This window comes from Hyaena hyaena, unplaced genomic scaffold (assembly GCF_003009895.1).
Source record: "Hyaena hyaena isolate Hyena2069 unplaced genomic scaffold, ASM300989v1 scaffold_30, whole genome shotgun sequence".
In the NCBI taxonomy this organism is placed as follows: Eukaryota; Metazoa; Chordata; class Mammalia; order Carnivora; family Hyaenidae; genus Hyaena; species Hyaena hyaena.
The window spans coordinates 2,901,067-2,914,355 of record NW_024080662.1 but is presented as its reverse complement, the minus strand read 5'-3'; positions in this window follow the sequence as shown (position 1 = coordinate 2,914,355).

Here is a 13,289-nt window from a genome sequence, read left to right as displayed (position 1 = left end):
CATGTTTGCTGCTGTCCAGATCAGCACTCTTCTTGGATTTCCCCTTTTCTTCACTCAGTGCCGTAAAATGCCAGAGTTCCTGGCAGAGTGCGACTGGCCTGTCGACTACGAGAACCCAAACGTCCAGCTCCATAAAACTCTGGGCCAGAGGTGCTTAACTTCAGCGCACATAAAAGTCCCTTGAAAAATCTTAAACCACACATTGGTTCACAGATCCCGCCTCTGGGACCTACGGCTCGGGTGCAGCTTGGGGTACCCTGGCGCAGGCAGCTTTCCATGGTGGTTTGTCTGCTCCTCAAAGTGTGAGGGAACTGGACTCCCGTGTTTAGTTTCCACTTCTCCAAATACAGCCACATTCCAGAGCTGCCTTCCTGAGATTACACCCTGGTCACTGTGGTTGTGGATGTCAGGAAACTCTTGTCACAATTTCCTGAAAGTCCGCTACGGTCAGTCTTATCCACTGGGTAAGGATTATGCTTGAATAGCAACTTTTATTTTTCAAGACTTTAGAAAGGTAGGTCTCTCCCACATACATCCCACCAGCACGTTTCACACATAAACACTATTGATTTTCACCGGGTCCCCTCAGGAATCCCCACAGGGTAGGTAGCGTGGCTCATTTTAGCATAAAGAAACAGCCTCAGAAGGACCCAGTAACTGACCTGATTCATCAGCTAACTTGTAGTGTTGTCAAGAATTGGGACCAGATTTCCAGTCTGTTCAGCTCGCTGGAAGGGAACAGCCACTGACCTTTGCAAGCAGCTAGTCCATCCAGCCTCGTGCTGTGTGTTGCCCAGGACCATGATGGACCTTGGAGAAGCAGACTGGGCAGTGAGGGAAAGAGGAGAACTGATTGGATTATAGAGGCAAGCACCCTTGTGCTGAAGCAGAGGAAGCCAGATTATCTGCTAGCTCTGTGCTGTAGGAGAAAAATCAATTGCCTCTAAAGTAAGAGCTGCTCTTTCCATGTAACATACACCCTCTTGCTCAGAACAAAGGGCCCATGGGTGAAGAGTGGGCTGTGAACTTTGTTCAGCTAGACTCATCTGCTTGACTTCCCCTGTCCTTGCATTGTTCCGTGGACTCCCTCTCCGCTCACACCGAACAGCAGAACCCACTCTTCTTCACCCCAAAGCGAGCAGTACTGTTTTCTGTTGCTGCTCACGATCACATAACATAATACCACCGAAAACCTACAAGGGGGTCACGTGGTTCTCATAGTGATTACCCCATACTTGCTGTTCCCAATTTCATCTTTAGTGGTACATAGATATTTTTCTCTCTAATGGAGCTCAGTTCCCTATTCTCTTTTTCTACTAGCTTTGCAGTTCAGGATAAAAACCAAAACTCCATAGCATGGCACAGAAGGCCACCGTATTCTGGCACTTTTTCCCACTCAGCTTCCCTGAAATCATCCCTCAGGGTGTCAGTTTATATGTCACCCCTCCAGGAAAGCATCCCTTGTCAGCCTGGTGCCCCTTCTCTGTGCCTGTCCCCACTGTCTCCCACCAGAGCAATGGCCTGTTTGCTTGCCTTACCTGGTAGATGGTATCTTTTGTTGTGTGCCCAGCACCAAGGACATAGAGGAGGCGCAACAACTATGTTTCTTGAACTTGAGAACACTCGGGTATATCAGATTCAAAGGTTGCCTAATCATGCTTCTCTATTCTTCCTCCATCTCCCATTACTGAGGTTTTCATACTTTTATTGAGGCATAATTTGCATACCTTAACATTGACCCATTTGAGGGGCACCTGGTTGGCTCAGTCGGTTAAGCATCTGACTTCGGCTCAAATCATGATCTCACGGTTCGTGGGTTCAAGCCCCGCGTCGGGCTCTGTGCTGACAGCTAGCTCAGAGCCTGGAGCCTGTTTCAGATTCTGTGTCTCCTCTCTCTGACCCTCCCCTGCTCATGCTGTCTCTCTCTCTCTCTCTCTCTCTCTCTCTTTCTCTCTCTCAGAAATAAATAAAACATTAAAAATTTAAAAAAAAACATTGACCCATTTGAAGCGCTCAACAATTTTTATGCAGAACTGTGCAACCTTTAGCACTATCCCATCTTAGAATATTTTCATCATTTTGAAAAGTTCCTTCATTCCCACATGCAGTTAGTTCCCCCTTCACTCTCATCCTCAGGCAACTGCTATTTTGCTTTCTATCTCTATAGATTTGCCTATTCTGGACATTTCATATAAACGGAGTCATATCATACGTGGTCTTTTGTGTCTGGCTTCTTGAGAATGTTTTTGGGGTTCACCTATGCTGTAGCATGTATCAGTAGCTTGTTTCTTTTATTGTTCCTGAATAGTATTCCACCACATAGATATACCCTGTTTTTTTTCACTAATTGATGAGTATTTAGATTATTTCCAGTTTGTGGCTGTTATGAGTACTACTACTATGATGTACAAGTCTTCATGGACACACGTCTTCATTCCTCCTGAGTAGATTCTTAGAAGATTGCTGTCACATGGTAAGTGTACGTTCAACTGTTTAAGAAACTGATGAGTGTTTTCCAAAGTAGTTGTACCATTCCACATTCCCATCAGCAGTGTATGAGGGCTTGGGTTTCTCCACAGCCCTGCCAATCTTGTAATCGTCTCTCTTTGATTGTAACTATTCTTTTGTTTGTTTGTTTCTAATTTTTTAAATATTTATTTATTTTTGAGAGAGAACGCACATGTGATCAGGGGACAGGCAGAGAGAGCCGGAGACACAATCCAAAGCAGGTTCCAGGCTCTGAGCTGTCAGCACAGAGCGCAAGACAGGGCTCGAGCTCATGAACTATGAGATCATGACCTGAGCCGAAGTCAGATGCTTAACCAACTGAGCCACCCAAGCGCCCCTGATTATGACTGTTCTAGTGGATGTGAAGTGGCATCTCTGAAATTTTGATTTGCATTTTTCTGACCATTAAAGATGTTGAGCATTTTTTCATGTGCTTGTTAGCCATATATTTAGTGAAGTATCTATTCAAATCTGGCCCTTCTTAAAATATTTTTTAAATTTTTTTTAGAGAGAGAGTGCATGAGCAGAGAAGAGGGGCAGAAAGGAGACAGAAAGAATCTCAAGCAGGCTCCATGCTAATCTGTGGTAAGCTAAGCATGCTAACTGATACAAGGCTCAGTACACCACAGCCTGGGATCATGACCCACACTGAAATTAAGAGTCAGACATTCAACTGACTGAGTCACCCCACTGCCCCCAAATCTGGGTAAATTGGGTCAAGCATTTTATGAATGAGTTGTAAGAATACTTTACATATTCTGTATACCAATCTTTCATCAGACATAGGATTTGTAAATATTTTCTCCTAGTATATGATGTGTCTTTTCATTTTGTCAGTGGTATCTTTTGAATTGTATAAGTTTTTAAATGATGAAGTTTGGTTTACCAATTATTTCTTTTATGGATTATGCTTTTGGAGTCATATCCTAAGGAACTTTTTGTATAAGCAAAGATCATGCAGAAGTTCTTCTTAAAGTGTTATCGTTTTAGCTCTTTCGTAGGTATATGATCCGTTTTGAATTCATTTTTAAAAATCCATTTTTGTATGTGTGCTGGGATATCCATTTCTCTCGGTACATTTTTTGGAAAGATTATTCCTCCACTGAATTGCTTTAGCATCTTTGTTGAAATCAGTTAACCATAGATATAAGGGTTTATTTCTAGCTTCTCAATTCTGTTCCATTGATCTTATGTGCTTGTCCACGAGCCAATACCACATTGATTGTATGGTACTGATTTCTCTAGCTTTAAAGTAAGTCCTAAAAGTGGTTAATGTAAGTCCTTAACCTTGTTCCTTTCAAAATTCTTTTGACTATTGTAGGTGCTTTACATTATCATACGTTTTATAATCAGTTCATCAATTTCTACAGAAAAGCCTTCTGGGGTTTTAAAAGCTATTGTGTTGAGTTTATAGATCAGTTTGGGGAAAATAGCCATCCTGACAAAATAGTCTTCCAATCCATGAACCCAGAATGTTTGTCATTTGTTTAGATCTTTGATTTCTCTCAGCAATATTTTGTCATTTTCAGTGTACAATCTTGTACTTCTTTTGTTAAAATGTGCCTAAATATTTTTATTTTCTGTGCTATCGTTGATGGAATTGCTTAATTTTATTTTCAGATTTTTTTGGTGCTAGTTATTTTAGAAAATTTTTTTACTGTTTATTTGTTTGTTTTTGTTTTTTTGAGAGAGAGCACACGCGAGCAGGAAAAGGGCAGAGAGAGAAAGAGAGAGAGAATCCCAAGCAGGCTCCATGCTGTCAGTGCAGAGCCTGATGCAGGGCTCACAAACCCACAAGACCATGACCTGAGCCAAAACCAAGAGTCAGATGCTTAACTGACTGAGCCACCTACATGCCCCTAGAGATGTTTTTTTTTTTTTTAGATTGATCTTGTATCCTGTGACCTTGCTAAACTCATTTATTAGTTTTTATCTTTATTTATTAATGTTTATTTTTGAGAGTGAGAGACAGACAGAACATCAGCAGAGGAGGGGCAGAGAGAGAGAGGGAGACACAGAATCCAAAGCAAGCTTCAGGCTCTGAGCTGTCAGCACAGAGCCCGACATGGGACTTGAACTCATGAACTGTGAGATCATGACCTGAGCTGAAGTCGGATGCTTAACCAACTGAGCCACCCAGGTGCCACTTAGTTTTTATCTTTAAAAAAGGACATGTAGGGGCGCCTGGGTGGCTTAGTCGGTTGAGTGTCCGACTTTCGCTTAGGTCATGATCTCACGGTTCGTGGGTTCAAGCCCCGCGTCGGGCTCTGTGCTGACTGCCAGCTCAGAGCCTGGAGCCTGTTTCAGTCTCTGTCTCCCTCTCTCTCTGACCCTCCCCTGCTCATGCTGTCTCTCTCTCTCTCCTAGAAATAAATAAAACATTAAAAAAAAATTTTTTTTAATTAAAAAAATAAAAATAAAAAAGGACATGTATATTCTTTGGGATTTTCTTCCGTGATGTATATAAGATATATACAAGATATATAAAAATAGACAAGATATCACAAGATGATATATCATCTGTGAATAAAGACAGTTTTACTTTTCCCTTTCTAATCTGGACGCCCTTAATTTTTTCCTGCCTTAATACACTGCCTGCACCTCCAATACAGTGTTGTGTACAAGTGGCAAAAGTAGACATCCTTACCATGTTCTCAGTCTTACGGAGGAAAACATACAGCCCTTTACCATTAAATATGTTAAGCTGTGGATTTCTCACTAGTGACCTTTTTAAAATTGAGGACGTTTTATTCTCTTCTTAGTTTGTTGAGAGTTTGTCGTGAATGGGTATTAGATTTCATCAGTGTCTTTCCCTGCATCTGTTGAGATGGTCATGTGGTTTTTGTCCTTTAACCTGTTAATATGGCATATAACATTGAATTTTTTTTTTAATGTTTTATTTATTTCTTAGGAGAGAGAGAGAGAGACAGCGCGAGCAGGGGAGGGCCAGAGAGAGAGGGAGTCACAGACTGAAACAGGCTCCAGGCTCTGAGCTGGCAGTCAGCACAGAGCCCAACGCGGGGCTCGAACCCACGAACCGCGAGATCATGACCTAAGCGAAAGTCGGACGCTTAACTGACTAAGCCACCCAGGCGCCCCATATTCTCTATTGTCTTGGATATGTCCCAGTATGAGCATGTCCAAAGTGAAGCCTCAACTAGTCATCTCCTAGTTTTCCCCACACCTGCTCACTCAGGAACCTAGTGGTGGGTCTCAGATTGGGAAAGGGATGAGAGTCATTCATCTTTTTCTTCTCCACCAGCCAAGCCATGAGCTAGTTCTGTTGACTCTTACCTCCAGTCCAGTTCTGTCTGCTGCCTCCACACGACTCCATACCATCAGTACATCCTTTGGAACCTGGATCACTATAATGGCTTCCTAACTGGTCTCCCTGCTTCTCCTCTTGTGCTTCTTGCAAAACTATGAGCCTTCTCTTCTCCACACCTTCTGCTGAAGCTCTGATCTACCCCATGTGTTTGTCCCACTGCTCATGCAGCCATTCCACCCGCCATTCCTGGCTTCCTCTACATTTTCACATTTTGACCAATTGGTTTTCTTGAAAGATGTTTTATTTTGTATACCCGTGTCTTTAATCCAGCTGGAATTATTAATAGATGTTATATATATATATTTTTCCTGCAAGCGGCAAACCAGTTAGGCCTGCCTCATTTGAAAACTACCCTTTCCCACTGAACTGCCCTGCAGTCCGTCACCCACGTGTGAGAGTCGCCCTCTCATTGATATGTGGCAACCTGGTTCCAGGTTCTCTCTTGCCCTTTATCCCCTTTCCCAGACCCAGCTCACTGTTCTTTTTCATAGTTTTCTTGGCTATTCCTCAACATTTATTCTCACAAATGAATTGTTTTAAAATGTTTACTTTTGAGAGAGCATGAGCGAGGGAGGGGCAGAGAGAGGGAAAGACAATCTCAAGCAGGATCCCCACTGTTAAGTGCAGAGTCTGACGTCCCACGAACCGTGAGGTCATGACCTGAGCTGAAATGAAGAGTTGGATGCTTAACTGACTGAGCCACCTGGGTGCCCCTCTCACAAGTGAATTTTAAGATGACTAGGGGCCCCTGGCTGGGTCAGCCAGTGGAGCATGCAGCTCTTGATCTCAGGATTGTGAGTTTGAGCCCCATATAAGGTATGGAGATTACTTAAAGTCTTTAAAAAATAAATAAACAGAGGCACCTGGGTGGCTTAGTTGGTTGAGCATCCGACTTCGGCTCAGGTCATGATCTCATGGTCTGTGGGCTCAAGCCCCGCATTGGGCTCTGTGCTGACAGCTCAGAGCCTGGAGCCTGCTTCTGATTCTGTGTCTCCCTCTCTCTCTTCCCCTCCCTTGCTTGTGCTCTGTCTCTCTCTGCTTCTCAAAAATAAATAAACATTAAAAAAAATTTTTAAACAAACAATAATAAAAAAAATTAAAAGATTATTCCCTTCAAAAACACACAAGCCTTCTTAGGATCCTAATGGATTCTAATATATTAATGTTACATATTTTGAGAAAAATCTTTTGATTTGTTCAGAATTCATTTTTATTTTATTTTGAGAGAGAGAGAGAGCAAGAGAGCAGGCGGGGAGGGTCAAGCAGGAGAACCCCAAGCAAGGTCCGTGCCCAGCTTGGAGCCTGATGCAGGACACAATCTCACCACCTTGATATCATGACCTTAGCTGAAATCAAGAGTCTGATGCTTAACTGTCTGAGCCACCCAGGCACCCTAGGATTTATTTTTAATTAACAAGTACTGAATTTTAGTTATGGAGATAAAGCAACAAACAAACCAATCAAATTCCCTGCCTCTTGGAACTTAACTTAGAAGGCTTCTCTTTCCATTTTGATTGTACTGTAATTTGGTTGAATTTAACCTGCAAAAATCTAGAGGAAGCCTAAACTCAGAGTTTTCAGATCAGGAAAACACTTGGCTTCATGTCTGCTAGTGTAACAGAGTGGGGAAAGGACACTGGATTTCAGGTCCCAGGGAAGGCACTATTACCAATGTTACTATTATTATTAGTTGCCAATAGTCTATGGAGAATTGCTTCATAAAGTGATTTTTTATTTTTTTATTAAAAAAAGTTTTTTAATGTTTTATTTATTTTTGAGAGAGACAGCATGAGCAGGGGAGGGTCAGAGAGAGAGGGAGACACAGAATCTGAAACAGGCTCCAGGCTCCTAGTTAGCTGTCAGCACAGAGCCCAACGCAGGGCTCAAACCCACAAAACACGAGATCATGACCTCAGCTGAAGTTGGATGTTTAACCAAGTGAGCCACCCCGGTTTCCCCATAAAGTGATTTTTTATACCATCTTTAGGTTTAGTATGAAGTATATTCTGAGACTAATAAAAGTAATTGAAGAACTTTTCTTCCTTGATTTTGAATCAAATAACTATTCTATATAGCTAGATGTGATTTTATGTATGTTTTACAGAAACTACAGATCTTCCTTGACTTAAAGACCTGTACCCCCACCTTAGATAGTAGTTTAGCAATACATTCAGTTCTTACATGGCCACACGCCTGACTGCCATGTCCATTCTAGGAACTTAACTGTCATCTCAGTGCTGTTTACAACAATTTCAGAAAATGGAAATGGCTTCTGTGTTCACCTGCAGGAATGACTTAAATCAGTGGAGGTCTAGCCTCCCAGTGGAGCATCAGGCAGATAAAAAATGTGGTGGATCATTAGCAACTGAATAGCTGATATGTTTTCATGAGAATAAGCTGGTTGTAAAATGGAGTGTATGCCATAAGGTCATTTCTGTTTTAAAAATAAAACTCAGTGCCTGGGTGGTTTAGTCAGTTAAGTACCTGAATTTTGGTTTCATCTCGTGTCATGATCTCGCTATTTGTAGGTTTGAGCCCCATGTCGGGCAGTGCACAGCCTGCTTGGGATTCTCCCTCTCTCTCTCTCTCTCTCTCTCAGCCCCTCCCCTGCTCACACTCTTTCTCTTTCTCAAAATAAATCAACTTAATAAAATAAAATAAAATAAAATAAAATAAAATAAAATAAAATAACTCAGTGGAGGCTGGGTGGCTCATTAAGCTGAGTGTTCAGTTCAGGTCATGATCTCATGGTTCATGAGATTGAGCCCCACATCAGGCTCTGTGCTGACAGTGCAGATTCTGCTTGGGATTCTCTCTCTACCTCTCTTTGCCACTCCCCTACTTGTACGCATGCGCGCGCTCTCTCTCTCTCTCTCTCTCTCTCTCTGTCTCAAAAATAGGGGCGCCTGGGTGGCTCAGTCGGTTAAGTGTCTGACTTTAGCTCAGGTCATGATCTCACGGTTTGTGGGTTCAAGCCCCGTGTCAGGCTCTGTGCTGACAGCTAGCTCAGAGCCTGGAGCCTGTTTCAGATTCTGTGTCTCCCTCTCTCTATGATCCTCCTCTTCTCATGCTGCCTCTCTCTCTCTCTCTCAGAAATAAATAAAACATTAAAAATAAATAAATAAACAAAAAAACAAACATTAAAAAATAAAAATATATAAAACTCACACGTATGTGTGTGTATATCTGCACGTTTGTGGAGTAAAATTTGATTCCTACAGCCATTGAAATATTGCCCTAGAGCTCCGTTCACCCATTGTGTTCCCACCTCCCAAACCCAGTGAATGCTTCCTTCTTCATCTTGCTCCTGTGAGCCTGAGGCTTTCAGAAACCTCCAGGCCAAGAAACTGAACAGTTTGGAGCCTTTGAGTTATCTCAGGGCTGTGGCAGTGCAGCACTGTGGCTCCCGCAGGGCCTGTGGCTGGTCCTTTGGGCCCCCCTCTCTTGCAGGGTACAGCACGAAGGCCAGTTTCCCCAGGCCTTGTGTGATAATGCTACTGACCATCACAGACGGGCCTGGAGCTTCCTGGGAGAAGTTGCTCAACCCAGTGTCCAGGGCCCAAAGAGCTGGGCTTGGTGCCCCCCAGAGGACCTGGATAAGGACTGGAAGTATGCCCTTTCAGGACTGGGAGTCGGGCAGGGAAGTGGCGTGCGGGTGTGAATGAGGTGCTGTGCATTCTGTGGGGCTGCAAGGGTTAGAAGTGGCCCCCAGCTGAACATCATCTCCCCACCATGGGGAGAGGGTCTGAGGGGCTTATTTACCCTCCTCAGCCCAAACCTACCCATTTCCCAACCCCACCCAAGGCTCACTCCCTGCAGCATCCCTCTCTTCCTCTCACCCACCAGTGGGTGCTACCCAGGATTTAGATGGCAAGGGGGTTGGAGTGTGGGCTGCCAGTAAGTCAGCCAATTTGCTGGACTCATTTCCTCCCTAAAAGCTGTAGATGGTACCTGCAGCTTGCAAGGCAGTCCTGAGACTATACGGGAAGTGGCATTCATACACGATGGTGAGAATTCTTATTCATGGAGAGGAGTCCTTGGCCTCCCTGGGACTATTCCTAAAATGCCCATTTCCCCAAGGGGCTGCACACTGTAGCCCCTCAGATGAGAGTTTCTCTTGGCTATTTCTGTAGCAATGACTTGAAGAAGCAGGCTGCGGAGAAGGAACGAGCGTATGTCCAGTCACCAAGCATTTGCTGAGCCGTCGTCATGGTGTGCCAGGCCAGGCACTGCCTGGGGGTTGCTGGTGGACCAGGCGTGGGGTGAGAGAGACAGTGAGAAGCCAAGGATGACAAGCCAAGGTTTCTGGATGGGTGAAGTTGCCATCAGCTGGACTGGGGTGGGCTGTAGGAAAGGCAGGTTTAGAGGGAAGATACTGAGTGTGCAATGACCTGTGGACATCCATGGGAAGGTGTCCAGGAGGCAGTCTGCTACACAAGGCTGGGGTTCAGGGAGAGAGAAAGGAGGGGCATAAAGGTAACATGAAGGAACCAATGGCAGTTCAAGAAGCTGGGGCAGGTTACTTTGCCTCCTGAGCTTCCAGGCAAGCCCTCAGAGTGCCTCCTCCTGCCCTCAGCCCCTGTTTCTCTCCCCAGTCCCTGCCCTGACCTCAAACAGTCTGGGTTCCCATGATGCACAGTGGGGGGTAATTGCCTCCAGGGCTGCCTCACTGGTCTCCTCCCCTCAAGGCCAGCCTGTCTCTAACACTTCATTCATTCATTCATTCATTCATTCATTCATTGAATCATTTATTTCAGAAACATTTGACTGAGCCTCTCTCCTGTGGTTCTCACCAGAGCGGGGGAGTGACCCCCTAGGAGGAACCTGGATATGTGAAGGGACATTTAGTTGTCACAGTGACTGAGCAGGGAGCAGAGGCGCTCAGGGTCCTGCCTGAAAGCAATTGCCCTTCTGGGATTCCAGGGGCACCTTGTTAGAAACTCATTCCACAGCAACCTGCAGCTGGCTCCAGAGGGCCTAGCTGTGAGTAGACACGTTATCTGGATGGGGATGCAGTAGGTAACACTAGCTGGTTTGAGGATCATGAATGAGAAAAGGACATTTCTGCCTGGGGAAGAACAGGGAGGCTTCCTGGAGGAGGTAACTCTGGAGCTGTGTATTAAAGGGTGAGTAGTATTTATAGACAGGATGTGGCAGGAAGTCCAGGCAGAGAGACGCAGGTATGCAAAGGTAAAGGGATGTGGGCTCAGACTCTGCAGGAAAGGGGGGTGCTTAGGGCAGCAGAGGGAAGTGGATGGGTGAGAAGAGGTCAAGGTGGGGTTGCAGAGCCTCCCCTCCCTTCTCCAGCCCTAGAAATTCTGCAGGATGTTGGCCATGATGTCAAACTTGGCTTCCTGGTACGTGGAGCACAGGAGGCAGCTTGGAGCTCTCAGCTCCTGGAGTGGCTGCCTCAGAGGCCCCAGCAGAATGCCCGGGGAGGTGGGTACGGGGAGGTGGGTACAGGGAAGTGGGTACCCCCATCATCTTCACTGACCCCTTTTCCAGCCCTGCCTGTGGCCCATCTCTCCCAAGGCAGGGATGAGGAAACTGAGGCACAGGCAGCAAGGTAGGTGATAGGGCTGGAGGAGGTCCCAGTCAGCCCTTTCCCTTGGAGTCTGGAGGGCCTGGCCAGGCCTGGACTGTGAGACTCATTTCTGCTCTGGCTGTTCCACTTAGTGGCCAGGAGGCCCCACCTCTGGTTCCTGTTTTCCCAAATGTGGGATAGGAAGGAGGGTCACTTTCCAAGGAGTCTCTGGGGCCCAGCGCTCAGGGCCAGAGCACAGGCATTGTCCTGGGAACTGCTAAGCCTGGGCCATCAGTGTCTCCTCCCCTCACCACCTCCCAACCCTTGGGCAGTCATCTCCTCCCCTCCTGACAATTTGCCTTGTGAAGACCTTGATAAGCCTTTTCATTTTCCAGATGAAGAAACTGAGGCCCCACTGTGCTGAAGTCAATGGCCCAAGTGGTGGCCCCTCAGTGGTCTGACAGTGACCTGGCAGAGAGCCGCCAGCGATGGGAACTAATCATGGAGGAGAAGTGGGGAGGATAGAGGGTGGTTAGAGTAGAGGGGGAATGGGGGGGAATAGAGGGGGGTGGGAAGGGTGAAGGAGAGATTGAGGGGTGGGAAGGACTAGGGGAGGGAGGAGGGGAAATGGGGTGGGAGCGACTGGGGAAGGAGGTGTGGCGGGGGAGGGGCGTGGGGTGGGTGGAGGGCCCATCTCTGGTCTCTCCCGGCGCCACAGTAGGGCTAGGGGGCTGGTTGGTCCCTGCTGCGGGAGTGAGCACACGGATGGGAGACCCCGGGAACCCGCCTGGTGCACGACCCCCCGCGGCCCTACCCAAACCCTCCTCCAACCAGGGCTGCAGACAGAGGATGGTCCCCTAGCCGGGCTGACAGCGGAGGCGCGCACTAAATGAAGAGTGTTCAGTAAGTGATTAAATGGGAAAAGGCCGTTTCCTAAAACATTACTTTCCTAATTTTATAAAAAGTAGTTATCTCTATGTGGGTTATGGTCCTGCTTTGTTCTTTCTGTTTTTTATATTGAGTAATTTTTTAAAGTATGTGTGGCTTCTCTAATAAGGTTTTGATAATCATTTATAATAAGAAAAAGCAATAAGGGAAAAAACGATTTTTAGGAAGTCCAGCTTCACGTGGCCAGGTTGGGGCCGGTGGAGGCAGACACAGGCGCCCTTGAGGTGGGAGAGTGGACTGGACTCTCTTCTGCTCCCTAGGGCTGGGAAGTTCACCCCACCCTCCTTGAAGGCACACCTTCTCTTTTAATCTGAAGCTGAAGTGGGTGGTGGTGCTGGAATCCCAGAGAAGCGAGATATCCCATTTCAGATGACAGAACAAAAGCACATTTCCCTGTTGGAAGGGGTTTAGCCAAGGTCTGCACCTCCCACCAAAACCTCTAAAAGATGCCTCTTAAGTGGCCTCCCCAGACATCCGGTGTGTGCGGGGCTTTTGGGAACTAGCTACCAAATGCCTCCACATAGCTGCATGTGACCTTGAGGGGTCCCTTCCTGGCTTCGCCCCTCAATTTCCACTTTTGTGAGGTAAGAACACCTGCCTTGCATATTCGGCTGCCAGGAGAAGGTCAATAGGGCTGGAAGGGGACACCAGAAGCCCCCACCCCTTCCCCCCTGTGAGGCTCTAGAGAGACCAGTTCAATTCTTGTCCTTTGAAAAAGCAGCTCTGCACATTCCTTTATGTCCAGGACCTGAATATAGGCTGAATTCCTAGACCCACATTTCATCCTTGGGCAGACCCCCAAATTTATCAGCTAGCCAGCTGTCAAGCCTTGAGATTACAATCTCTGTCATACTGTTACCATGGAAGAAACATTATCATAATAATAGCAATAGCTAATGTTAACCAAGCACTCTATGCCTGTGACAGGCATTCTTTCCTGCTCTAAAGCCAATGGTATCTGCTTCCCCAGCCTGGGCCCTC